We start from the raw sequence: 24,178 nt of genomic DNA, 5'->3' as shown, positions 1-24,178 counted from the left end.
GGGACTGGTGGTTAGCTTTAAGGAGAAGCCCTGTGCTGTCAGCAGGGTGGGAGAGGGCAGCAGGGTGGGAGAGGGCTTTGTTTCAACGTCCAGCCAGTGGAACTCCCCACCACAAGAGCTTTGATCTGGTGCCCACCTTTAAAGAGTGGTCCTGTGCCATAACCATTTGAGGCTCAACTGGCAGTGAGGTGGGAGAGGGTTTTTATTGCAACACTCACTCTGTGGGACTCTCTGCCACAAGACCTTCAGTCTGCTCCCATTCTGTGCATGCTCTGCAGACCGCTAGGAACTTCTCTGTCTCACTGAGCATCTAAATTTGATTGACACTTTGTGTTGCTGGTTAAATGTTTGTGTTCTGTGTGTATGGGTGGTTTTTGTTTTTGAAAACTATTCGGTTTTACTTTGTTATGATTCATTCTTTTTACTGCTTCATTGATTGTTTGTAAACTTCATTGAGATGTCTATGTTGGAGAGAAAAGGCAGGGTATACATATAAAGTAAAGGTAAAGTGTGCAATTGAGTCGGTGTCGACTCCTGGCAATGGTAGAGCCCTGCAGTTGGGCTGAGAGAATCTCCAGCCTGCAACCCTGGAGAAGCCGCTGCCAGTTCATGTAGACAACACTGGGGGGGGGGGGGAGGAGCAAGAGTCTGACTCGGTATATGGCCACTTCCTTTGTTCTTAATGTCTTACAGCATGCAGAACTCACCCATCCAAATGCAAGCCAAGGCAGACTCTGCTTAGAAAAGAGGGCAATTCATGTCTAAGACAAGCTCTCCAGTACCCCCCCCCACAAAAAAACAACCCCACGGGGACATAAGAAACTGTCTTGTACCAAGCCAGACCACTGGGTCCTTCTAGTTCAGAGCTGCACACCACTCCAGCCCTCCGCCAACAATCTTTTAGACTACAATTCCCATCATCCCTGTTGGCCAATAGTCAGGGATGATGGGAGTTGTAGTCCAACATCTTTAGGAGGGCTGGAGCTCTGTAGCCCAGATCGAGCTCAGTATTGACTACCCTGACTGGCAGCAGCAATCCCAGGTTTCAGGCAGGGGTCTTCCCCAGCCCTCCCTGGAGATGCGGCCAGGAGGTTGAGCCTGGAACCATCTGCATGCAGAGCATTGAGTTACGGCACCAGTCCCTAGGAAGCTGCTGTCTGCTGAGTCAGATCCTTGCTCCAATGTGCTCAGTATTGTCCGCTCTGACTGGCAGCAGCTCTCCAAGGCTTCAGGCAGGGGTCTTTCCCAGCCTTCTCTGGAGATGCTGCCAGGGATTGAACCTGAGACCTCTTGTGTGCAAAGCAGAGGTTCTGCCACTGAGCTACAACCCTTTCTTCCTGAAATAGATATGCAAGATATGAAGAGAGCAAGGGAGGCAAGGAGGGAGGGAAGGGGACAGAGAGAGAGAGCGTGCAAAGCAGGAAGGCAGGGGCGTAGCAAGGTTGGAGTGGGCCCAGAGATGAGATTCTTAAATGCCCCCCCCTACTGCTTTCCTCTCCTTCTCCTGGCCCAATGTCTCTGCTAACTATCCCAACTGGTCACAAGGTGTAAATAACAGCAGAACCAACGAATATAAGGATTTAAGTCTGAGATTTCAAAATAAGCTTGCTGCCTGGAAAGACATTTCAATGAATACACACACGCACAATATATAGTGATATACATTGAATTCTATATATTTGTGCTACTTTTAATGCCTCGAACACACTAGAAACATGAGAGGTAAGAGTATTTGTGCTGCTTAGCTAGATAGATGCTAAGATACTCCAAGGAGCTAGATAGATGGGGAGCCGGGACAATGACCATGTGACTTGCCTTGGGGGGGGGCTCAAGGCAGCAGGCCCTGAGACAAATGTCTCCCCTTGCCCAATAGTAGCTACACTACTACTACTACTATCAGAAATGCAGAGACAATGACTTATAGACATGAAAGAGAGAGAGAGAGAGAGAGACAGACAGACAGACAGACAGACAGACAGACAGGAGAAGGGGGGATAGGTAGTTAGGTAGATAAAAAAAGAAAGAGAAGATAGACTGTCAAACTAACTGGAGATGGATGGATAGCTTTTGTGTGTGTGTGTTGTGTGGGAGATAGATAGATAGATAGAGGCAAGACGGGCTCCATACTGCTCCCTCCTGTGCAAGCACGACTGTGCCTCAGGGAAGGGATAAGTTATGTGCCTTTTAAAAGTTTTATTCCCCTTTTTATACACCTGCACCATTCTAATCACACAGAAGTAACCAAGGACAATTCCCGGGTTTTATTAAGAGGCTTAAATCAGCGCCTTTCCCTCGGAGCACACCACCACCCCCGGCTTTATGGCCCCCATTATTGTCAGCACTACTTTATAAACATCTGGCTCCTGTTAGGAGCCCACATCCCTCGGGCCGCCGGCCGGGTGGGAGGTAGTGTGCACATACAGATGGATGGCGAGGCAGAGCAGGGAGCCCAAGAACTCTGAGCCCATCGTCAAATTTAGATTTGCATGCAGGGGATTCGGGACATAGGGACAGATCAGCACGATTCGGGACATAGGGACGGGCCTCCTACTGAGTCAGACTCAGATTGTCCACACTGACTGGCAGCAGCTCTCCAAGGTCTCAGGCAGGGGTCTTTCCCAGCCCTACCTGGAGATGCTGCCAAGGATTGAACCTGGGACCTTCTGCAGGCCAAGCAGAGGCTCTGCCATGGAATTATGGACCTTTCCTGAGACGCTGCCCTGGACCAAAGTCTGGCCCTTGGTCCATCTAGCACAGGACTATCTACACTGACTGGCAGCAGCTCTCCAGGGTTTCAGGCAGTTGCCTTCACTTGGAAAATTAGAATGGGCCCAGAGCATGGTCTAAGGGCACATGAGACAACAACTTTGCTGAAGCCAAGCCAGACTTGAACATTTCTAAATAGGGCTGGGAAAGACCCCTGCCTGAAACCTTGGAGAGCCACTGCCAGTCAGTGTAGACAGTCCTGACCCAGATGAAGCAATGGTCTGACTCAGTATACGGCAGCTTTGAGCAATGAATGTCTACGGGCTACCTCCGGCCTCAGAGGCACGATACCTCTCGGTACCAGTTGCAGGGGAGCAACAGCAAGAGAGAGGGCATGCCCTCAGCTCTTGCCTGTGGGCTTCTCAGAGGCATCTAGACTAGGTGGGAACTTTGGTTTGATGCTCTGCCACTGAGCTAGGAACCTAGGAAGCTGCCATATACTGAGGTCCATACCCTGGGTCCATCTAGCTGAGTATTGTCTACTCAGACTGGCAGCAGCTTCTCCAAGTTTGCAGGCCAGAGTCTCTCTTGGAGATGCTGCCAGGGAGGGAACTTGGCACCTTCTGCTTTTCCCAGAGCAGCTCCATCCCCTGAGGGGAAGATCTTATAGTGCTCACACATGCAGTCTTCCATCCAAATGCAAGCCAGGGTGGACCCTGCTTAGCACACAGTGCTTACTGCCACGAGACCAGTTCTCCTCCCCAAACTGGAGAGTCTTTGGTTAGAACTCTTCCATCCTCCTCTCAGTCATCCAAAAGGGACCTCAAAGGGTCTTGATCACCCCTTGACTCCACCCTTTACCAGCCGGACGCCCAGTCCCCACACTGCCGAACGGAAGGCCTGTCCTCCTCCCCAACTCCGCACAACTTCGGAGCCGTACACCATCGGGGAGATTTCAGAGATAAAAACTTTCCTGCCTATAAATTTCCGGGGCCATGAAGGAGAAATTGAACTGGCATCGGCATGGTGCACTGAGCTGACAGATGGTCTCAATTTGCTTTTTCCTCCAAAGCAAATGCGCTTGATGGATCTGTCCCAGGACCAGCCAAACACTTCGCCGTGATAAGTACTGTTTTCTCTGCAGTGCCTCGCCGCGCGCTCACAGACAACCTTCGAGTCAGGCTTTTATCAGCCTGTCAGCCTCGCGGCCGCCCGTCTGTCACTCCCGTCCCTGCAAAGACTCTCTTGAAGTCTCCCCACTCCCCAAAATAAAACCACGCAACCTCATTAAAAAACAAAAACCTTTTAAAGAACACCTGGGCACCAGGAGGCAGATTTCATCTCCGTAAGAACAGCCTCTTAACACATCATCTCGGAACGCATCCAATTCCTGCCTGTCATGCTGTCGACTGGCGATAAATTGGAGTGGAGCAATCGGCCTTCTTCGCCAAAAAGCACACTGTGCGCATGATACGATGCGGATGTGAAGGGCCTCGTCTCTCTCGTGCTCTGACAGGTCTGTCGTCTTTGAGAGGCATGAAAGAATTCAGGTTGGCTGTTTAAAAAAAAGTCTGAAGGCCAAGGAGATATCATTGTTGGAGATTTCGGCACCTTTTACAGGTACAATGCCTTTCTGGATTGGCCTCGCATCGAGATTTCAGTGACTCTATCTTGTGAAAAATATGCAGCAGGGGAGATCGCTCTGGGAATAGCTTCTTCAATCAGAGACTGATACACTCTCTCTATTCATGGAGGCTCCATTGAAATCAACATAGCTAAGAGCCATGGATAGACCTCTCGTAGGAATGGAAGAAGCGGCCTTATACTGAGTCCGAGCACCGAGCCATCTAGCTTAGCATTGTCTGCACTGACTGGCAGCAGCTCTCCAAGGTTTCAGGTCGAGCTTTTTCCAAGCCTTACCTGGAGATGCTGGCAGGGATGGAACCTGGGACCTCCTGCGTGCAAAGCAGAGGCTCTGCCTGTCTGAGCTATGACCCCTTCCCCTAAGGGGAATCTTTTGCAGTGCTCACCCATCCAAATGCAAACCAAGGGGAACCCTGCTTAGCAGAGGGAGAATCCCCACTCGCGACTGCCAGATGGGCTTCCCACTTCCACAGATTTCTCTACGCCCTTTTAAAAGTCACCTGAACGCCAATGCTATCAATGGATCTTGGGGCAGCCAAACTCCACCTGCAAACCAGGTGCCGTGTGAAGAAGATGGGCCGCCTCTTCACTGGGGAAGCAAGGTCCATCAGGGCCTTGCAGTCATGGCAGAGGATGGCTCCAGTAGAGCCTCCACAGCCAAGAGCAGTATTCCTCAGAGTACTAGACGCAGGGGGGGGCAACTCGGGAGACATCTGGTGGAGGCATTTCACCTGACACCTCTGACGCCCCTCACCCCATTCCCACCCCGGGCACCCCACTGATTTTCATCCCAGGTGGAGGGATGTAATGAAAGAGTCCAGAGCATGGCTCTAATTCAGCCGAGAGTCAGCAGCCCGCAGTTGACGGATAATAAAGTAACTCCCCACCACCACCACCTCCTCCACACATGCTGTAGCGCTCTCTCTCCCCCAGCAGCTCTCTTCCTGATGAATTTATTGGGGGTTTTCATCATTATGTCAGCCCAGATAATTGCTTTCCAGACATCTTTTACCACTTCTTCCGAGAGGGACCAGCTGCTGCCTGTGGGATGGGAAGACCAGTGTCCTTCAGGAACCCCTGGAGGTTACAAGACTCGGAGGTGGCGATTTTGGGGAGCCCCTACCCTGAGGCCAACTTTCCTTGCCAGGAGCATATCATGCTGCTGCCAACCGAGTCTGACTGTTGGCCCGTCCAGGTTGAGATTGTCTACTCTGACTGGCAGACGCGCTCTCCAGGATTGAAGGCAGGGGTATTCAAGTCGCAATATGGTGCCTCGGAGCACCAGATGCTGAGAGCAAACAACAAAGGAAGGCTCTTGCTTCCGTTTTCTATTTCGGGGTTTTCCAGAAGCATCTGTTTGGCCCCTATAGGAGGACTGCAGTACAGTGGCAAAGGTCCCCAGTTCAATCCCTGACAGCATCTCCAGGACGGCTGAGAAAGACCCCTGCCTGAAACCTTGGAGAGTTACTGCCCATCAGAGTCTACAATACAGCGCTAGACAGACCAAGGGTCTGACTCAGCGGACAGCAGCTTTCTAGGGGATGGCGCCACAGCTCTGTGGCAAAGCATCTGTCTGGCATGCAGAAGGTCCCATCTCCAACTCCTGGCTGCATCTCCAGGTAAGGCTGGGAGAGTCTCCTGCCTGCCACCGTAAAGAGCTGCTGCCAGTCTGTGCAAACAATCCTAAGCTAGACGGACCAAGGGTCTGACTCAGTATGCGGCAGCTTCCTCCATCCCTCTCACCCCACTGCTGGTAAATGATTTAATTCCTCGAGTGGAAGAAGCGACTGAAGTGGACTTGAGGGATGGTGTTGCCGCACTAAGAGATATTAAGTGCACCCTCGTCTCCCCCTTGAGTGAGCCAATGTTCTATGAAATCAAAGAATCGCTTCATCGCCACGTTAAGGATCTCCCGTGGCAAAGGCAGGCCTCCCTCCTCCCTCCCAGCTCAGCGCTTCATCTTGTCAAAAGGAAACATTTCATGTCTCATAGGCTGCCCACATCTTCCGCAGAGACATGGTTCGCTTCTTCTCCCCTCTCCTTTTTGGTTCATAATCAAGGAATAACTTCACATCCTTCACCCTGGCGGAAGGCGCCGTTGGCTTGGCCGGGGTCCGGAAGGCAGGAGAGGATTCGACTGCCTCTCTGCGCCTTGGTCTGGAGCAACGAGAAAGGCACGGCCCAGATCTCCAGGTGAAAGGAACCTCCTCCTCCTCCCCGCTCCTTGCAAAAGGCCGGAGGACTTCCACTAAAACCGAGACTGCTCTTGCTTTCTCTTCTTAAGTGATTCACCTTTGTGGAAATGGAGCCTCCATGTTCAAAAGCAGTCAACCTCAGCATATTGAGAGCAAACAACGGAGGAGGGCTCTTCCTTCCGTTTCCTGCTTCGGGGCTTTCCAGAAGCATCTGATTGGCTCCCACATCAGGGCTGTCACCCAGTGGCAAAGGCATTTGCTTTGGATGCAGAAAGTCTCCGGTTCAGTCCCTGGCAGCCCGGTGAGGCTGGGAGAGCCTCCTGCCTGAAACCTTGGAGGAGCCGCTGCCAGTCAGGGTAGACCATATTGAGCCAGATGGACCAAAGGTCTGACTCAGTAAAAGGCAGCTTCTCTGGGAAAACCCACAGCTCAGCAGGAGAGCTTGGCATGCGGAAGGCCCCAGGTCTGATCGCAGACAACATCTTGAACTGGGAAAGACTCCCATCTGATATTCTAGTGAATTGTACTGCTACTGCCAGTCAGAGTAGACAACACTGAGCTAGATGGACCACGGGTCTGACTCTATAAGGCGGCGTCCTTAAATAGGAGGATGGTGAACTTAGTGGGGGCTTTGGTCCAATTCCGCAGCCGCTTTCCTGCACCATTTTATCTTCTGCCCTCCATGAAGAACTGGCATCTGTGTGCCGAAGCAGCAACTCTGGAAGCCGAAATGATGCCTTTGACAACCTACACCCACCCCGTCCCCTTCCCAAACCGCAAATCCGTTTCTGCCAGCTGACCAGCTACTGTCCCCGAGGCTGTGTGGCACATCTGAACCACAGCAGAGGGAAGGCTGCGATCACCCCTCCTGTTGGGCCAGTTAGGCGTGAGTTGCCAGCAGTTAGCACATTAGCGCGCCTTGCTAATGTTCAGTGCATGAGAGAGGCGGAACTCACACACTCCTGCCCTTCGGGTGGAAACTGCAGTTGATGAGCCGTGATGGATCCCCCCTCCCCCAACCGCGTGAGGGAATCGGGAAGAAGCTCTGCCTGGGGCCAACGGGGTCCGACACCACCCCAAGGTCCCTGCCCTCAAGGAGCTTACAGACGCCAACAGACCATGGGGAAAGAAAGCCAAGGGAGGGAGGGTATCAGGCCATTATGCAAATCTAGGATGCGGCCATCTTTGGAGCACTGTGTACAGCTCTGGACCCCCATTCCTCAAAAAAGGATATTGTGGAAATGGGCAAGGTGCAGAAGAAGGCAACCCAGATGATCAGGGGCCTGGAGCACCTTTCTTATGAGGCAAGGCTACAGCATCTGGGGCTTTTTAGCTGGGCGGGAGAGACGACTAAGGGGAGACATGATAGAAGGCAAAAAAATTATGCATGGTGTGGAATATTTCTGTTTATAAAACGATTTAACAACCCAACAAATGGCTATCAATCCAGGCAGTTCTGGGAGTTAACTATTAACTATTAATTAACTATTTTTCAGACATTTCTAGGGAATAGCTACAGGCCAAACAAGCCACATAGTGGGCCTGATAAAATCACTGCTGTAAATGTTCTCAGCACCTTTCTTCATTTTAAAAATTATCTAAACAACCGACGGGAAGTGTACGCCATTGAACGGTCATTTCTTAAAATATTGACAAGGTCGAAAAACAGCTCCAAAGCAAAGCATTGGATTGCCATGACTATAACATTTAAGCCATATGAGGGGAGTTCAGCAGACGGTTATTTTCCAAATCAAACACATTGCAGAAGTGAAAATGAGACCCATTATGTATATCAGTATTATTCCTAGAGGACACAGAATTCAGATTTTGGTTGCAGAATGGGAATTACCTGCTTGCAGAATTTATCTGTTTGGAAACAGCTGCAGCGAGATAGATAGATAGATAGATAGATAGATGAGAGAGAGAGAGAGAGAGAGAGAGAAGAGATGTGAATGAATCAAATATGTTTATTTGAATTCGAATCAAATTTGACAATTCATTTCAATTTCAAATCCAATTAGAATTGATTTGACCCTGGTTTGGTGCCTTTTAAAACCAATCAGAGAGCCTGAATGTTGTTGTTTTTTTAAGTGCCAAATGGCATTCACATCTAATTCAAATCGAATTATGAAAGTTTGATTCGAATTTGAATCCAATCGTCCTTTTAAGGGGTGATTCGATTCACATTTGAATCACTCGAATCACCCAGATTCGAGTCGAATCTATTTAAATCGATTTGCACATCCCTACTGGAAAGCAGCTGCCAGAATAGACAATCCTGTGCTAGAAAGACCAACAGTCTGACTCAGTAGGCGGCAACCCCAACGTGGCTGATCGCAAGACTTCTCGGTGCTGTGGCATCCAGGGTTTCCCCCATGTAGTAGTATTTTTCTCTCCCCCCTCCCCGCACTTGCAAAATGCTTGAATACAGCCTCAAACAGCTGATTAACTCAGGGAAGGAGTCCACCGGCTGACTCAGCTGGCATGCATTTGGCCTCGCTCATGCAGCCCAGTGCTTTCTGACAGCATCAAAAGCTCCAGAGACCCTCCGTCAGGCAGCGGGATTGCCACAGATCACGCTCCACTTGCTTCAGAGCTGTGTGGCACATCTGGAAATCAGTCAGTTCTTGGCTCTTGGGTCTTGGCTTCGGAGTCAAAGGAGATGAATAATAAGAGCCCGGCACAGGGCGGGGGTGGGCTTGGGAACATGCCAGACTTTGGTACACTCTTCCCTGCCTCCGTAATTAGCAGGCTTGACAACTGCCGCACACTCTACATGGGGCTGCCCTTGAAGACAGCTCAAGGGAGTCAAGTCAACCTTATCCCACTTCGGATTCACCTGTTTTTCCAGGCATGATTCAGGATCAAGTAGCACAAGAGCCAGCTGGGGTGACTGGTACCATCCAAGGAGATGAATGGTCCTGGCGATGTTTGAAAAGGTCTACACCCCGAGAGATGGAAAAGAGCTGATCACATGGCAAGAGTTTAATTCTTCACATGCTTTTCTTGTCCTGACCATCAGGCCCACAGAGGATATATTTCTAGTGGTATTATTATTATTTATTAATAATAACTTAATGATGAATCACCTAATGATGGACCACCTAATGATGAAACCGTGGACCACCTAATCAGCTGTTGTAAAAAGATTGCACAGACTGACTACAAACAAAGGCATGACAAGGTAGCAGGGATGATACACTGGAACATCTGCAAAAAATACAAGCTACCTGTAGCCAAAGATTGGTGGGACCATAAAACTGAAAAAGTGGTAGAAAATGAAGATGCAAAAATATTATGGGACTTCCGACTACAAACAGACAAACATCTGCCACACAATACACCAGATATAACTGTAGTCGAGAAGAAAGAAAAACAAGTCAAAATAATCGACATAGCAATCCCAGGGGATAGCAGAAGAGAAGACAAAGAAATAGAAAAAACCACCAAATACAAAGATCTACACATTGAAATGGAAAGGCTGTGGCAGAAAAAGACCCAAATAATCCCAGTGGTCATTGGCGCCCAGGGTGCAGTTCCAAAAGACCTTGAAGAGCACCTCAACACCATCGGGGCCACAGAAATCACCATCAGCCAATTACAAAAAACAGCTTTACTGGGAACAGCCTATATTCTGCGACAATATCTATAACCATTGACAATAAAATTCTGGCATCCCAGGTCCTTGGGAAGGACTTGATGTCTGGATCAAACAAACCAGTCAATAACACCTGTCTGACTGTGTAAACAAGCAATAATAATAATAATAATATTTACATTTATATCCCGCTCTTCCTCCAAGGAGCTCAGAGGTGTGTACATGCTTATTTTTATCCTCACAGCAACCCTGGAAGGTAGGTTAAGCTGAGATACACATGACTGTCCCAGAGTCACCCAGTGAGTTTCATGGTTGAACAGGGATTTGAACTCGGGTCTTCCCGGTCCTAGTCCAATACCCTAACCACTACGTGATGCTGGCTTTGAAATGTTTTAAACACACAAGAACAACAACAGCATTTACTTGAGGGCGGCCTCATCCAAGGCCAAAGGGCATCTTTTCAAAATGGCAGCTCTGTTCTACAGAAGGGGAAGAGCACCTGCTAACTTCCATGCAGAAGGTTCCTGCTTTCCCTCCCTGGCAGCATCTCCAACGAGATAGGGCTGAGAGAGACTCCTGCCTGCGACCTTGGAGAAGCCTCTGCTGCCAGTCTGGGTAGACAGCCCTGAGCTGGATGGACCCAGGGTCTGACTCAGTATATGGCAGCTTCCTCTGTTCCTATCAGGAGAGCTGGTTTTGTGGTAGCAAGCATGACTTGTCCTCTTTGCTAAGCAGGGTCTGCCCTGGTATGTATTTGAATGGGAGACTACCTGTGTGAGCACGGGAAGAGATTCCCCTTAGGGGATGGAGCCCCTCTGGAAAGAGCATCTAGGTTCCTTCTTTCCCTCCCTGGCAGCATCTCCAACGAGATAGGGCTGAGAGAGACTCCTGCCTGCAACCTTGGAGTATCCCCTGCCTGTCTGGGTAGACAGCCCTGAGCTGGATGGACCCAGGGTCTGACTCAGTATATGGCAGCTTCCTGTGTTCCTATCAGGAGAGCTGGTCTTCTGGTAGCAAGCATGACCTGTCCTCTTTGCTAAGCAGGGTCTGCCCTGGTATGTATTTGAATGGGAGACAACCTGTGTGAGCACGGGAAGAGATTCCCCTTAGGGGATGGAGCCCCTCTGGAAAGAGCATCTAGGTTCCTTCTTTCCCTCCCTGGCAGCATCTCCAACGAGATAGGGCTGAGAGAGATTCCTGCCTGCAACCTCGGAGAAGCCGCTGCTGCCAGTCTGGGTAGACAGCCCTGAGCTGGATGGACCAAGGGTCTGACTCAGTATATGGCAGCTTCCTCTGTTCCTATCAGGAGAGCTGGTCTTGTGGTAGCAAGCATGACTTGACCTCTTTGCTAAGCAGGGTGTGCCCTGGTATGTATTTGAATGGGAGACTACCTGTGTGAGCACGGGAAGAGATTCCCCTTAGGGGATGGAGCCCCTCTGGAAAGAGCATCTAGGTTCCTTCTTTCCCTCCCTGGCAGCATCTCCAACGAGATAGGGCTGAGAGAGACTCCTGCCTGCAACCTTGGAGTATCCCCTGCCTGTCTGGGTAGACAGCCCTGAGCTGGATGGACCCAGGGTCTGACTCAGTATATGGCAGCTTCCTGTGTTCCTATCAGGAGAGCTGGTCTTCTGGTAGCAAGCATGACCTGTCCTCTTTGCTAAGCAGGGTCTGCCCTGGTATGTATTTGAATGGGAGACAACCTGTGTGAGCACGGGAAGAGATTCCCCTTAGGGGATGGAGCCCCTCTGGAAAGAGCATCTAGGTTCCTTCTTTCCCTCCCTGGCAGCATCTCCAACGAGATAGGGCTGAGAGAGATTCCTGCCTGCAACCTCGGAGAAGCCGCTGCTGCCAGTCTGGGTAGACAGCCCTGAGCTGGATGGACCAAGGGTCTGACTCAGTATATGGCAGCTTCCTCTGTTCCTATAAGGAGAGCTAGTCTTCTGGTAGCAAGCAAGACCTGTCCGTGTTGCTAAGCAGGGTCTGCCCTGGTATGTATTTGAATGGGAGACCACCTGTGTGAGCACGGGAAGAGATTCCCCTTAGGGGATGGAGCCCCTCTGGAAAGAGCATCTAGGTTCCTTCTTTCCCTCCCTGGCAGCATCTCCAACGAGATAGGGCTGAGAGAGACTCCTGCCTGCGACCTAGGAGAAGCCTCTGCTGCCAGTCTGGGTAGACAGCCCTGAGCTGGATGGACCCAGGGTCTGACTCAGTATATGGCAGCTTCCTCTGTTCCTATCAGGAGAGCTGGTCTTGTGGTAGCAAGCATGACTTGTCCTCTTTGCTAAGCAGGGTCTGCCCTGGTATGTATTTAAAAGGGAGTACCTGTGTTAGCACGGGAAGAGATTCCCCTTAGGGGATGGAGCCCCTCTGGAAAGAGCATCTAGGTTCCTGCTTTCCCTCCCTGGCAGCATCTCCAACGAGATAGGGCTGAGAGAGACTCCTGCCTGCAACCTCGGAGAAGCCTCTCCTGCCAGTCTGGGTAGACAGTCTTGAGCTAGATGGACCAAGGGTCTGACTCAGTATATGGCAGCTTCCTATGTTCCTATCAGGAGAGCTGGTCTTGTGGTAGCAAGCATGACTGGTCCTCTTTGCTAAGCAGGGTCTGCCCTGGTATGTATTTGAATGGGAGACCACCTGTGTGAGCACGGGAAGAGATTCCCCTTAGGGGATGGAGCCCCTCTGGAAAGAGCATCTAGGTTCCTGCTTTCCCTCCCTGGCAGCATCTCCAACGAGATAGGGCTGAGAGTGACTCCTGCCTGCAACCTTGGAGAAGCCGCTGCCAGTCTGGGTAGACAGCCCTGAGCTGGATGGACCAAGGGTCTGACTCAGTATAATGCAGCTTCCTCTGTTCCTATCAGGAGAGCTGGTATGTGGTAGCAAGCATGACTTGTCCTCTTTGCTAAGCAGGGTCTCCCCTGGTATGTATTTGAATGGGAGACCACCTGTGTGAGCACAGGAAGAGATTCCCCTTAGGGGATGGAGCCCGTCTGGAAAGAGCATCTAGGTTCCTGCTTTCCCTCCCTGGCAGCATCTCCAACGAGATAGGGCTGAGAGAGACACCTGCCTGCGACCTTGGAGAAGCCGCTGCCTGTCTGGGTAGACAGCCCTGAGCTGGATGGACCAAGCGTCTGACTCAGTATATGGCAGCTTCCTCTGTTCCTATCAGGAGAGCTGGTATGTGGTAGCAAGCATGACTTGTCCTCTTTGCTAAGCAGGGTCTGCCCTGGTATGTATTTGAATGGGAGACCACCTATGTGAGCACGGGAAGAGATTCCCCTTAGGGGATGGAGCCCCTCTGGAAAGAGCATCTAGGATCCTGCTTTCCCTCCCTGGCAGCATCTCCAACGAGATAGGGCTGAGAAAGACTCCTGCCTGCAACCTCGGAGAAGCCTCTGCTGCCAGTCTGGGTAGACAGCCCTGAGCTGGATGGACCCAGGGTCTGACTCAGTATATGGCAGCTTCCTCTGTTCCTATCAGGAAAGCTGGTCTCGTGGTAGCAAGCATGACTTGTCCTCTTTGCTAAGCAGGGTCTGCCCTGGTATGTATTTGAATGGGAGTACCTGTGTGAACACGGGAAGAGATTCCCCTTAGGGGATGGAGCCCCTCTGGAAAGAGCATCTAGGTTCCTGCTTTCCCTCCCTGGCAGCATCTCCAACGAGATAGGGCTGAGAGAGACTCCTGCCTGCAACCTCGGAGAAGCCTCTGCTGCCAGTCTGGGTAGACAGTCTTGAGCTAGATGGACCAAGGGTCTGACTCAGTATATGGCAGCTTCCTATGTTCCTATCAGGAGAGCTGGTCTTGTGGTAGCAAGCATGACTTGTCCTCTTTGCTAAGCAGGGTCTGCCCTGGTATGTATTTGAATGGGAGACTACCTGTGTGAGCACGGGAAGAGATTCCCCTTAGGGGATGGAGCCCCTCTGGAAAGGGCATCTAGGTTCCTGCTTTCCCTCCCTGGCAGCATCTCCAACGAGATAGGGCTGAGAGAGACTCCTGCCTGCAACCTCGGAGAAGCCTCTGCTACCAGTCTGGGTAGACAGACCTGAGCTGGATGGACCAAGGGTCTGACTCAGTATATGGCAGCTTCCTGTGTTCCTATCAGGAGAGCTGGTCTTGTGGTAGCAAGCATGACTTGTCCTCTTTGCTAAGCAGGGTCTGCCCTGGTATGTATTTGAATGGGAGATTACCTGAGTGAGCACGGGAAGAGATTCCCCATAGGGGATGGAGCCCCTCTGGAAAGAGCATCTAAGTTCCTGCTTTCCCTCCCTGGCAGCATCTCCAACGAGATAGGGCTGAGAGAGACTCCTGCCTGCAACCTTGGAGAAGCCTCTGCTGCAAGTCTGGGTAGACAGCCCTGAGCTGGATGGACCCAGGGTCTGACTCAGTATATGGCAGCTTCCTCTGTTCCTATCAGGAGAGCTGGTCTTGTGGTAGGAAGCATGACTTTCCTCTTTGCTAAGCAGGGTCTGCCCTGGTATGTATTTGAATGGGAGATTACCTGTCTGAGCACGGGAAGAGATTCCCCTTAGGGGATGGAGCCCCTCTGGAAAGAGCATCTAGGATCCTTCTTTCCCTCCCTGGCAGGATCTCCAACGAGATAGGGCTGAGAGAGACTCCTGCCTGCAACCTCGGAGAAGCCTCTGCTGCCAGTCTGGGTAGACAGCCCTGAGCTGCATGGACCCAGGGTCTGACTCAGTATATGGCAGCTTCCTCTGTTCCTATCAGGAGAGCTGGTCTTGTGGTAGCAAGCATGACTTGTCCTCTTTGCTAAGCAGGGTCTGCCCTGGTATTATTTGAATGGGAGACTACCTGTTGGAGCACGGGAAGAGATTCCCCTTAGGGGATGGAGCCCCTCTGGAAAGAGCATCTAGGTTCCTTCTTTCCCTCCCTGGCAGCATCTCCAACGAGATAGGGCTGAGAGAGACTCCTGCCTGCCACCTCGGAGAAGCCTCTGCTGCCAGTCTGGGTAGACAGCCCTGAGCTGGATGGACCCAGGGTCAGACTCAGTATATGGCAGCTTCCTGTGTTCCTATCAGGAGAGCTGGTCTTGTGGTAGCAAGCATGACTTTTCCTCTTTGCTAAGCAGGGTCTGCCCTGGTATGTATTTGAATGGGAGATTACCTGAGTGAGCACGGGAAGAGATTCTCCATAGGGGATGGAGCCCCGCTGGAAAGAGCATCTAGGTTCCTTCTTTCCCTCCCTGGCAGCATCTCCAACGAGATAGGGCTGAGAGAGACTCCTGCCTGCGACCTCGGAGAAGCCTCTGCTGCCAGTCTGGGTAGACAGCCCTGAGCTGGATGGACCCAGGGTCTGACTCAGTATATGGCAGCTTCCTCTGTTCCTATCAGGAGAGCTGGTCTTGTGGTAGCAAGCATGACTTGTCCTCTTTGCTAAGCAGGGTCTGCCCTGGTATGAATTTGAATGGGAGATTACCTGAGTGAGCACGGGAAGAGATTCTCCATAGGGGATGGAGCCCCGCTGGAAAGAGCATCTAGGTTCCTGCTTTCCCTCCCTGGCAGCATCTCCAACGAGATAGGGCTGAGAGAGACTCCTGCCTGCAACCTTGGAGTATCCCCTGCCTGTCTGGGTAGACAGCCCTGAGCTGGATGGACCCAGGGTCTGACTCAGTATATGGGAGCTACCTCTGTTCCTATCAGGAGAGCTGGTCTTCTGGTAGCAAGCATGACTTGTCCACTTTGCTAAGCAGGGTCTGCCCTGGTATGTATTTGAATGGGAGACTACCTGTGTGAGCACGGGAAGAGATTCCCCATAGGGGATGGAGCCCCGTTGGAAAGAGCATCTAGGTTCTTTCTTTCCCTCCCTGGCAGCATCTCCAACGAGATAGGGCTGAGAGAGACTCCTGCCTGCAACCTTGGAGAAGCCTCTGCCATTCTGGGTAGACAGCCCTGAGCTGGATGGACCCAGGGTCTGACGCAGTATATGGCAGCTTCCTCTTTTCCTATCAGGAGAGCTGGTCTTGTGGTAGCAAGCATGACTTGTCCTCTTTGCTAAGCAGGGTCTGCCCTGGTATGTATTTGAATGGGAGATTACCTGAGTGAGCACGGGAAGAGATTCTCCATAGGGGATGGAGCCCCGCTGGAAAGAGCATCTAGGTTCCTTCTTTCCCTCCCTGGCAGCATCTCCAACGAGATAGGGCTGAGAGAGACTCCTGCCTGCGACCTCGGAGAAGCCTCTGCTGCCAGTCTGGGTAGACAGCCCTGAGCTGGATGGACCCAGGGTCTGACTCAGTATATGGCAGCTTCCTCTGTTCCTATCAGGAGAGCTGGTCTTGTGGTAGCAAGCATGACTTGTCCTCTTTGCTAAGCAGGGTCTGCCCTGGTATGTATTTGAATGGGAGACTACCTGTGTGAGCACGGGAAGAGATTCCCCTTAGGGGATGGAGCCCGTCTGGAAAGAGCATCTAGGTTCCTGCTTTCCCTCCCTGGCAGCATCTCCAACGAGATAGGGCTGAGAGAGACTCCTGCCTGCGACCTCGGAGAAGCCTCTGCTGCCAGTCTGGGTAGACAGCCCTGAGCTGCATGGACCCAGGGTCTGACTCAGTATATGGCAGCTTCCTCTGTTCCTATCAGGAGAGCTGGTCTTTTGGTAGCAAGCATGACTTGTCCTCTTTGCTAAGCAGGGTCTGCCCTGGTATTATTTGAATGGGAGACTACCTGTGTGAGTACGGGAAGAGATTCCCCTTAGGGGATGGAGCTCCTCTGGAAAGAGCATCTAGGTTCCTGCTTTCCCTCCCTGGCAGGATCTCCAACGAGATAGGGCTGAGAGAGACTCCTGCCTGCAACCTCGGAGAAGCCTCTGCTGCCAGTCTGGGTAGACAGCCATGAGCTGGATGGACCCAGGGTCTGACTCAGTATATGGCAGCTTCCTGTGTTCCTATCAGGAGAGCTGGTCTTGTGGTAGCAAGCATGACTTGTTCTCTTTGCTAAGCAGGGTCTGCCCTGGTATGTATTTGAATGGGAGACCACCTGTGTGAGCACGGGAAGAGATTCCCCTTAGGGGATGGAGCCCGTCTGGAAAGAGCATCTAGGTTCCTTCTTTCCCTCCCTGGCAGCATCTCCAACGAGATAGGGCTGAGAGAGACTCCTGCCTGCGACCTCGGAGAAGCCTCTGCTGCCAGTCTGGGTAGACAGCCCTGAGCTGCATGGACCCAGGGTCTGACTCAGTATATGGCAGCTTCCTCTGTTCCTATCAGGAGAGCTGGTCTTGTGGTAGCAAGCATGACTTGTCCTCTTTGCTAAGCAGGGTCTGCCCTGGTATTATTTGAATGGGAGACTACCTGTTGGAGCACGGGAAGAGATTCCCCTTAGGGGATGGAGCCCCTCTGGAAAGAGCATCTAGGTTCCTTCTTTCCCTCCCTGGCAGCATCTCCAACGAGATAGGGCTGAGAGAGACTCCTGCCTGCCACCTCGGAGAAGCCTCTGCTGCCAGTCTGGGTAGACAGCCCTGAGCTGGATGGACCCAGGGTCAGACTCAGTATATGGCAGCTTCCTGTGTTCCTATCAGGAGAGCTGGTCTTGTGGTAGCAAGCATGACTTTTCCTCTTTGCTAAGCAGGGTCTGCCCTGGTATGTATTTGAATGGGAGATTACCTGAGTGAGCACGGGAAGAGATTCTCCATAGGGGATGGAGCCCCGCTGGAAAGAGCATCTAGGTTCCTTCTTTCCCTCCCTGGCAGCATCTCCAACGAGATAGGGCTGAGAGAGACTCCTGCCTGCGACCTCGGAGAAGCCTCTGCTGCCAGTCTGGGTAGACAGCCCTGAGCTGGATGGACCCAGGGTCTGACTCAGTATATGGCAGCTTCCTCTGTTCCTATCAGGAGAGCTGGTCTTGTGGTAGCAAGCATGACTTGTCCTCTTTGCTAAGCAGGGTCTGCCCTGGTATGAATTTGAATGGGAGATTACCTGAGTGAGCACGGGAAGAGATTCTCCATAGGGGATGGAGCCCCGCTGGAAAGAGCATCTAGGTTCCTTCTTTCCCTCCCTGGCAGCATCTCCAACGAGATAGGGCTGAGAGAGATTCCTGCCTGCGACCTTGGAGAAGCCTCTGCTGCCAGTCTGGGTAGACAGCCCTGAGCTGGATGGACCCAGGGTCTGACTCAGTATATGGCAGCTTCCTCTGTTCCTATCAGGAGTGCTGGTTTTGTGGTAGCAAGCATGACTGGTCCTCTTTGCTAAGCAGGGTCTGCCCTGGTATGTATTTGAATGGGAGACTACCTGTGTGAGCACGGGAAGAGATTCCCCTTAGGGGATGGAGCCCCTCTGGAAAGAGCATCTAGGTTCCTGCTTTCCCTCCCTGGCAGCATCTCCAACGAGATAGGGCTGAGAGAGACTCCTGCCTGCAACCTTGGAGTATCCCCTGCCTGTCTGGGTAGACAGCCCTGAGCTGGATGGACCCAGGGTCTGACTCAGTATATGGCAGCTTCCTCTGTTCCTATCAGGAGAGCTGGTCTTCTGGTAGCAAGCATGACTGGTCCTCTTTGCTAAGCAGGGTCTGCCCTGGTATGTATTTGAATGGGAGACTACCTGTGTGAGCACGGGAAGAGATTCCCCTTAGGGGATGGAGCCCCTTTGGAAAGAGCATCTAGGTTCCTGCTTTCCCTCCCTGGCAGCATCTCCAACGAGATAGGGCTGAGAGAGACTCCTGCCTGCAACCTTGGAGTATCCCCTGCCTGTCTGGGTAGACAGCCCTGAGCTGGATGGACCCAGGGTCTGACTCAGTATATGGGAGCTACCTCTGTTCCTATCAGGAGAGCTGGTCTTCTGGTAGCAAGCATGACTTGTCCACTTTGCTAAGCAGGGTCTGCCCTGGTATGTATTTGAATGGGAGACTACCTGTGTGAGCACGGGAAGAGATTCCCCATAGGGGATGGAGCCCCGTTGGAAAGAGCATCTAGGTTCTTTCTTTCCCTCCCTGGCAGCATCTCCAACGAGATAGGGCTGAGAGAGACTCCTGCCTGCAACCTTGGAGAAGCCTCTGCCATTCTGGGTAGACAGCCCTGAGCTGGATGGACCCAGGGTCTGACGCAGTATATGGCAGCTTCCTCTGTTCCTATCAGGAGAGCTGGTCTTGTGGTAGCAAGCATGACTTGTCCTCTTTGCTAAGCAGGGTCTGCCCTGGTATGTATTTGAATGGGAGATTACCTGAGTGAGCACGGGAAGAGATTCTCCATAGGGGATGGAGCCCCGCTGGAAAGAGCATCTAGGTTCCTTCTTTCCCTCCCTGGCAGCATCTCCAACGAGATAGGGCTGAGAGAGACTCCTGCCTGCGACCTCGGAGAAGCCTCTGCTGCCAGTCTGGGTAGACAGCCCTGAGCTGGATGGACCCAGGGTCTGACTCAGTATATGGCAGCTTCCTCTGTTCCTATCAGGAGAGCTGGTCTTGTGGTAGCAAGCATGACTTGTCCTCTTTGCTAAGCAGGGTCTGCCCTGGTATGTATTTGAATGGGAGACTACCTGTGTGAGCACGGGAAGAGATTCCCCTTAGGGGATGGAGCCCCTTTGGAAAAAGCATCTAGGTTCCTGCTTTCCCTCCCTGGCAGCATCTCCAACGAGATAGGGCTGAGAGAGACTCCTGCCTGCAACCTCGGAGAAGCCTCTGCTGCCAGTCTGGGTAGACAGCCATGAGCTGGATGGACCCAGGGTCTGACTCAGTATATGGGAGCTTCCTGTGTTCCTATCAGGAGAGCTGGTCTTGTGGTAGCAAGCATGACTTGTTCTCTTTGCTAAGCAGGGTCTGCCCTGGTATGTATTTGAATGGGAGACCACCTGTGTGAGCACGGGAAGAGATTCCCCTTAGGGGATGGAGCCCGTCTGGAAAGAGCATCTAGGTTCCTGCTTTCCCTCCCTGGCAGCATCTCCAACGAGATAGGGCTGAGAGAGACTCCTGCCTGCGACCTCGGAGAAGCCTCTGCTGCCAGTCTGGGTAGACAGCCCTGAGCTGCATGGACCCAGGGTCTGACTCAGTATATGGCAGCTTCCTCTGTTCCTATCAGGAGAGCTGGTCTTTTGGTAGCAAGCATGACTTGTCCTCTTTGCTAAGCAGGGTCTGCCCTGGTATTATTTGAATGGGAGACTACCTGTGTGAGTACGGGAAGAGATTCCCCTTAGGGGATGGAGCTCCTCTGGAAAGAGCATCTAGGTTCCTGCTTTCCCTCCCTGGCAGGATCTCCAACGAGATAGGGCTGAGAGAGACTCCTGCCTGCAACCTCGGAGAAGCCTCTGCTGCCAGTCTGGGTAGACAGCCATGAGCTGGATGGACCCAGGGTCTGACTCAGTATATGGCAGCTTCCTGTGTTCCTATCAGGAGAGCTGGTCTTGTGGTAGCAAGCATGACTTGTTCTCTTTGCTAAGCAGGGTCTGCCCTGGTATGTATTTGAATGGGAGACCACCTGTGTGAGCACGGGAAGAGATTCCCCTTAGGGGATGGAGCCCGTCTGGAAAGAGCATCTAGGTTCCTGCTTTCCCTCCCTGGCAGCATCTCCAACGAGATAGGGCTGAGAGAGACTCCTGCCTGCAACCTCGGAGAAGCCTCTGCTGCCAGTCTGGGTAGACAGCCCTGAGCTGGATGGACCCAGGGTCTGACTCAGTATATGGCAGCTTCCTCTGTTCCTATCAGGAGAGCTGGTCTTGTGGTAGCAAGCATGACTTGTCCTCTTTGCTAAGCAGGGTCTGCCCTGGTATGTATTTGAATGGGAGACTACCTGTGTGAGCACGGGAAGAGATTCCCCTTAGGGGATGGAGCCCCTCTGGAAAGGGCATCTAGGTTCCTGCTTTCCCTCCCTGGCAGCATCTCCAACGAGATAGGGCTGAGAGAGACTCCTGCCTGCAACCTCGGAGAAGCCTCTGCTACCAGTCTGGGTAGACAGACCTGAGCTGGATGGACCAAGGGTCTGACTCAGTATATGGCAGCTTCCTGTGTTCCTATCAGGAGAGCTGGTCTTGTGGTAGCAAGCATGACTTGTCCTCTTTGCTAAGCAGGGTCTGCCCTGGTATGTATTTGAATGGGAGATTACCTGAGTGAGCACGGGAAGAGATTCCCCATAGGGGATGGAGCCCCTCTGGAAAGAGCATCTAAGTTCCTGCTTTCCCTCCCTGGCAGCATCTCCAACGAGATAGGGCTGAGAGAGACTCCTGCCTGCAACCTTGGAGAAGCCTCTGCTGCAAGTCTGGGTAGACAGCCCTGAGCTGGATGGACCCAGGGTCTGACTCAGTATATGGCAGCTTCCTCTGTTCCTATCAGGAGAGCTGGTCTTGTGGTAGGAAGCATGACTTTCCTCTTTGCTAAGCAGGGTCTGCCCTGGTATGTATTTGAATGGGAGATTACCTGTCTGAGCACGGGAAGAGATTCCCCTTAGGGGATGGAGCCCCTCTGGAAAGAGCATCTAGGATCCTTCTTTCCCTCCCTGGCAGGATCTCCAACGAGATAGGGCTGAGAGAGACTCCTGCCTGCAACCTCGGAGAAGCCTCTGCTGCCAGTCTGGGTAGACAGCCCTGAGCTGCATGGACCCAGGGTCTGACTCAGTATATGGCAGCTTCCTCTGTTCCTATCAGGAGAGCTGGTCTTGTGGTAGCAAGCATGACTTGTCCTCTTTGCTAAGCAGGGTCTGCCCTGGTATTATTTGAATGGGAGACTACCTGTTGGAGCACGGGAAGAGATTCCCCTTAGGGGATGGAGCCCCTCTGGAAAGAGCATCTAGGTTCCTTCTTTCCCTCCCTGGCAGCATCTCCAACGAGATAGGGCTGAGAGAGACTCCTGCCTGCCACCTCGGAGAAGCCTCTGCTGCCAGTCTGGGTAGACAGCCCTGAGCTGGATGGACCCAGGGTCAGACTCAGTATATGGCAGCTTCCTGTGTTCCTATCAGGAGAGCTGGTCTTGTGGTAGCAAGCATGACTTTTCCTCTTTGCTAAGCAGGGTCTGCCCTGGTATGTATTTGAATGGGAGATTACCTGAGTGAGCACGGGAAGAGATTCTCCATAGGGGATGGAGCCCCGCTGGAAAGAGCATCTAGGTTCCTTCTTTCCCTCCCTGGCAGCATCTCCAACGAGATAGGGCTGAGAGAGACTCCTGCCTGCGACCTCGGAGAAGCCTCTGCTGCCAGTCTGGGTAGACAGCCCTGAGCTGGATGGACCCAGGGTCTGACTCAGTATATGGCAGCTTCCTCTGTTCCTATCAGGAGAGCTGGTCTTGTGGTAGCAAGCATGACTTGTCCTCTTTGCTAAGCAGGGTCTGCCCTGGTATGAATTTGAATGGGAGATTACCTGAGTGAGCACGGGAAGAGATTCTCCATAGGGGATGGAGCCCCGCTGGAAAGAGCATCTAGGTTCCTGCTTTCCCTCCCTGGCAGCATCTCCAACGAGATAGGGCTGAGAGAGACTCCTGCCTGCAACCTTGGAGTATCCCCTGCCTGTCTGGGTAGACAGCCCTGAGCTGGATGGACCCAGGGTCTGACTCAGTATATGGGAGCTACCTCTGTTCCTATCAGGAGAGCTGGTCTTCTGGTAGCAAGAATGACTTGTCCACTTTGCTAAGCAGGGTCTGCCCTGGTATGTATTTGAATGGGAGACTACCTGTGTGAGCACGGGAAGAGATTCCCCATAGGGGATGGAGCCCCGTTGGAAAGAGCATCTAGGTTCCTGCTTTCCCTCCCTGGCAGCATCTCCAACGAGATAGGGCTGAGAGAGACTCCTGCCTGCAACCTTGGAGAAGCCTCTGCCATTCTGGGTAGACAGCCCTGAGCTGGATGGACCCAGGGTCTGACGCAGTATATGGCAGCTTCCTCTTTTCCTATCAGGAGAGCTGGTCTTGTGGTAGCAAGCATGACTTGTCCTCTTTGCTAAGCAGGGTCTGCCCTGGTATGTATTTGAATGGGAGATTACCTGAGTGAGCACGGGAAGAGATTCTCCATAGGGGATGGAGCCCCGCTGGAAAGAGCATCTAGGTTCCTTCTTTCCCTCCCTGGCAGCATCTCCAACGAGATAGGGCTGAGAGAGACTCCTGCCTGCGACCTCGGAGAAGCCTCTGCTGCCAGTCTGGGTAGACAGCCCTGAGCTGGATGGACCCAGGGTCTGACTCAGTATATGGCAGCTTCCTCTGTTCCTATCAGGAGAGCTGGTCTTGTGGTAGCAAGCATGACTTGTCCTCTTTGCTAAGCAGGGTCTGCCCTGGTATGTATTTGAATGGGAGACTACCTGTGTGAGCACGGGAAGAGATTCCCCTTAGGGGATGGAGCCCGTCTGGAAAGAGCATCTAGGTTCCTGCTTTCCCTCCCTGGCAGCATCTCCAACGAGATAGGGCTGAGAGAGACTCCTGCCTGCGACCTCGGAGAAGCCTCTGCTGCCAGTCTGGGTAGACAGCCCTGAGCTGCATGGACCCAGGGTCTGACTCAGTATATGGCAGCTTCCTCTGTTCCTATCAGGAGAGCTGGTCTTTTGGTAGCAAGCATGACTTGTCCTCTTTGCTAAGCAGGGTCTGCCCTGGTATTATTTGAATGGGAGACTACCTGTGTGAGTACGGGAAGAGATTCCCCTTAGGGGATGGAGCTCCTCTGGAAAGAGCATCTAGGTTCCTGCTTTCCCTCCCTGGCAGGATCTCCAACGAGATAGGGCTGAGAGAGACTCCTGCCTGCAACCTCGGAGAAGCCTCTGCTGCCAGTCTGGGTAGACAGCCATGAGCTGGATGGACCCAGGGTCTGACTCAGTATATGGCAGCTTCCTGTGTTCCTATCAGGAGAGCTGGTCTTGTGGTAGCAAGCATGACTTGTTCTCTTTGCTAAGCAGGGTCTGCCCTGGTATGTATTTGAATGGGAGACCACCTGTGTGAGCACGGGAAGAGATTCCCCTTAGGGGATGGAGCCCGTCTGGAAAGAGCATCTAGGTTCCTTCTTTCCCTCCCTGGCAGCATCTCCAACGAGATAGGGCTGAGAGAGACTCCTGCCTGCGACCTCGGAGAAGCCTCTGCTGCCAGTCTGGGTAGACAGCCCTGAGCTGCATGGACCCAGGGTCTGACTCAGTATATGGCAG

The 24,178-nt window shown here is 52.4% G+C and overlaps 1 protein-coding gene across 1 annotated transcript in view; it reads right to left on the bottom strand.

The window, feature by feature from the left end:
• TMEM132E (transmembrane protein 132E) overlaps positions 1–24,178 on the bottom strand; it is a 619,388-nt gene that overhangs the window by 46,176 nt on the left and 549,034 nt on the right. The gene's annotated exons all lie outside the window — the stretch shown is intronic.

This window comes from Hemicordylus capensis, chromosome 12 (genome assembly GCF_027244095.1).
Source record: "Hemicordylus capensis ecotype Gifberg chromosome 12, rHemCap1.1.pri, whole genome shotgun sequence".
NCBI classification, from domain to species: domain Eukaryota; kingdom Metazoa; phylum Chordata; class Lepidosauria; order Squamata; family Cordylidae; genus Hemicordylus; species Hemicordylus capensis.
This window is presented reverse-complemented; position numbering and strand designations above follow the sequence as displayed.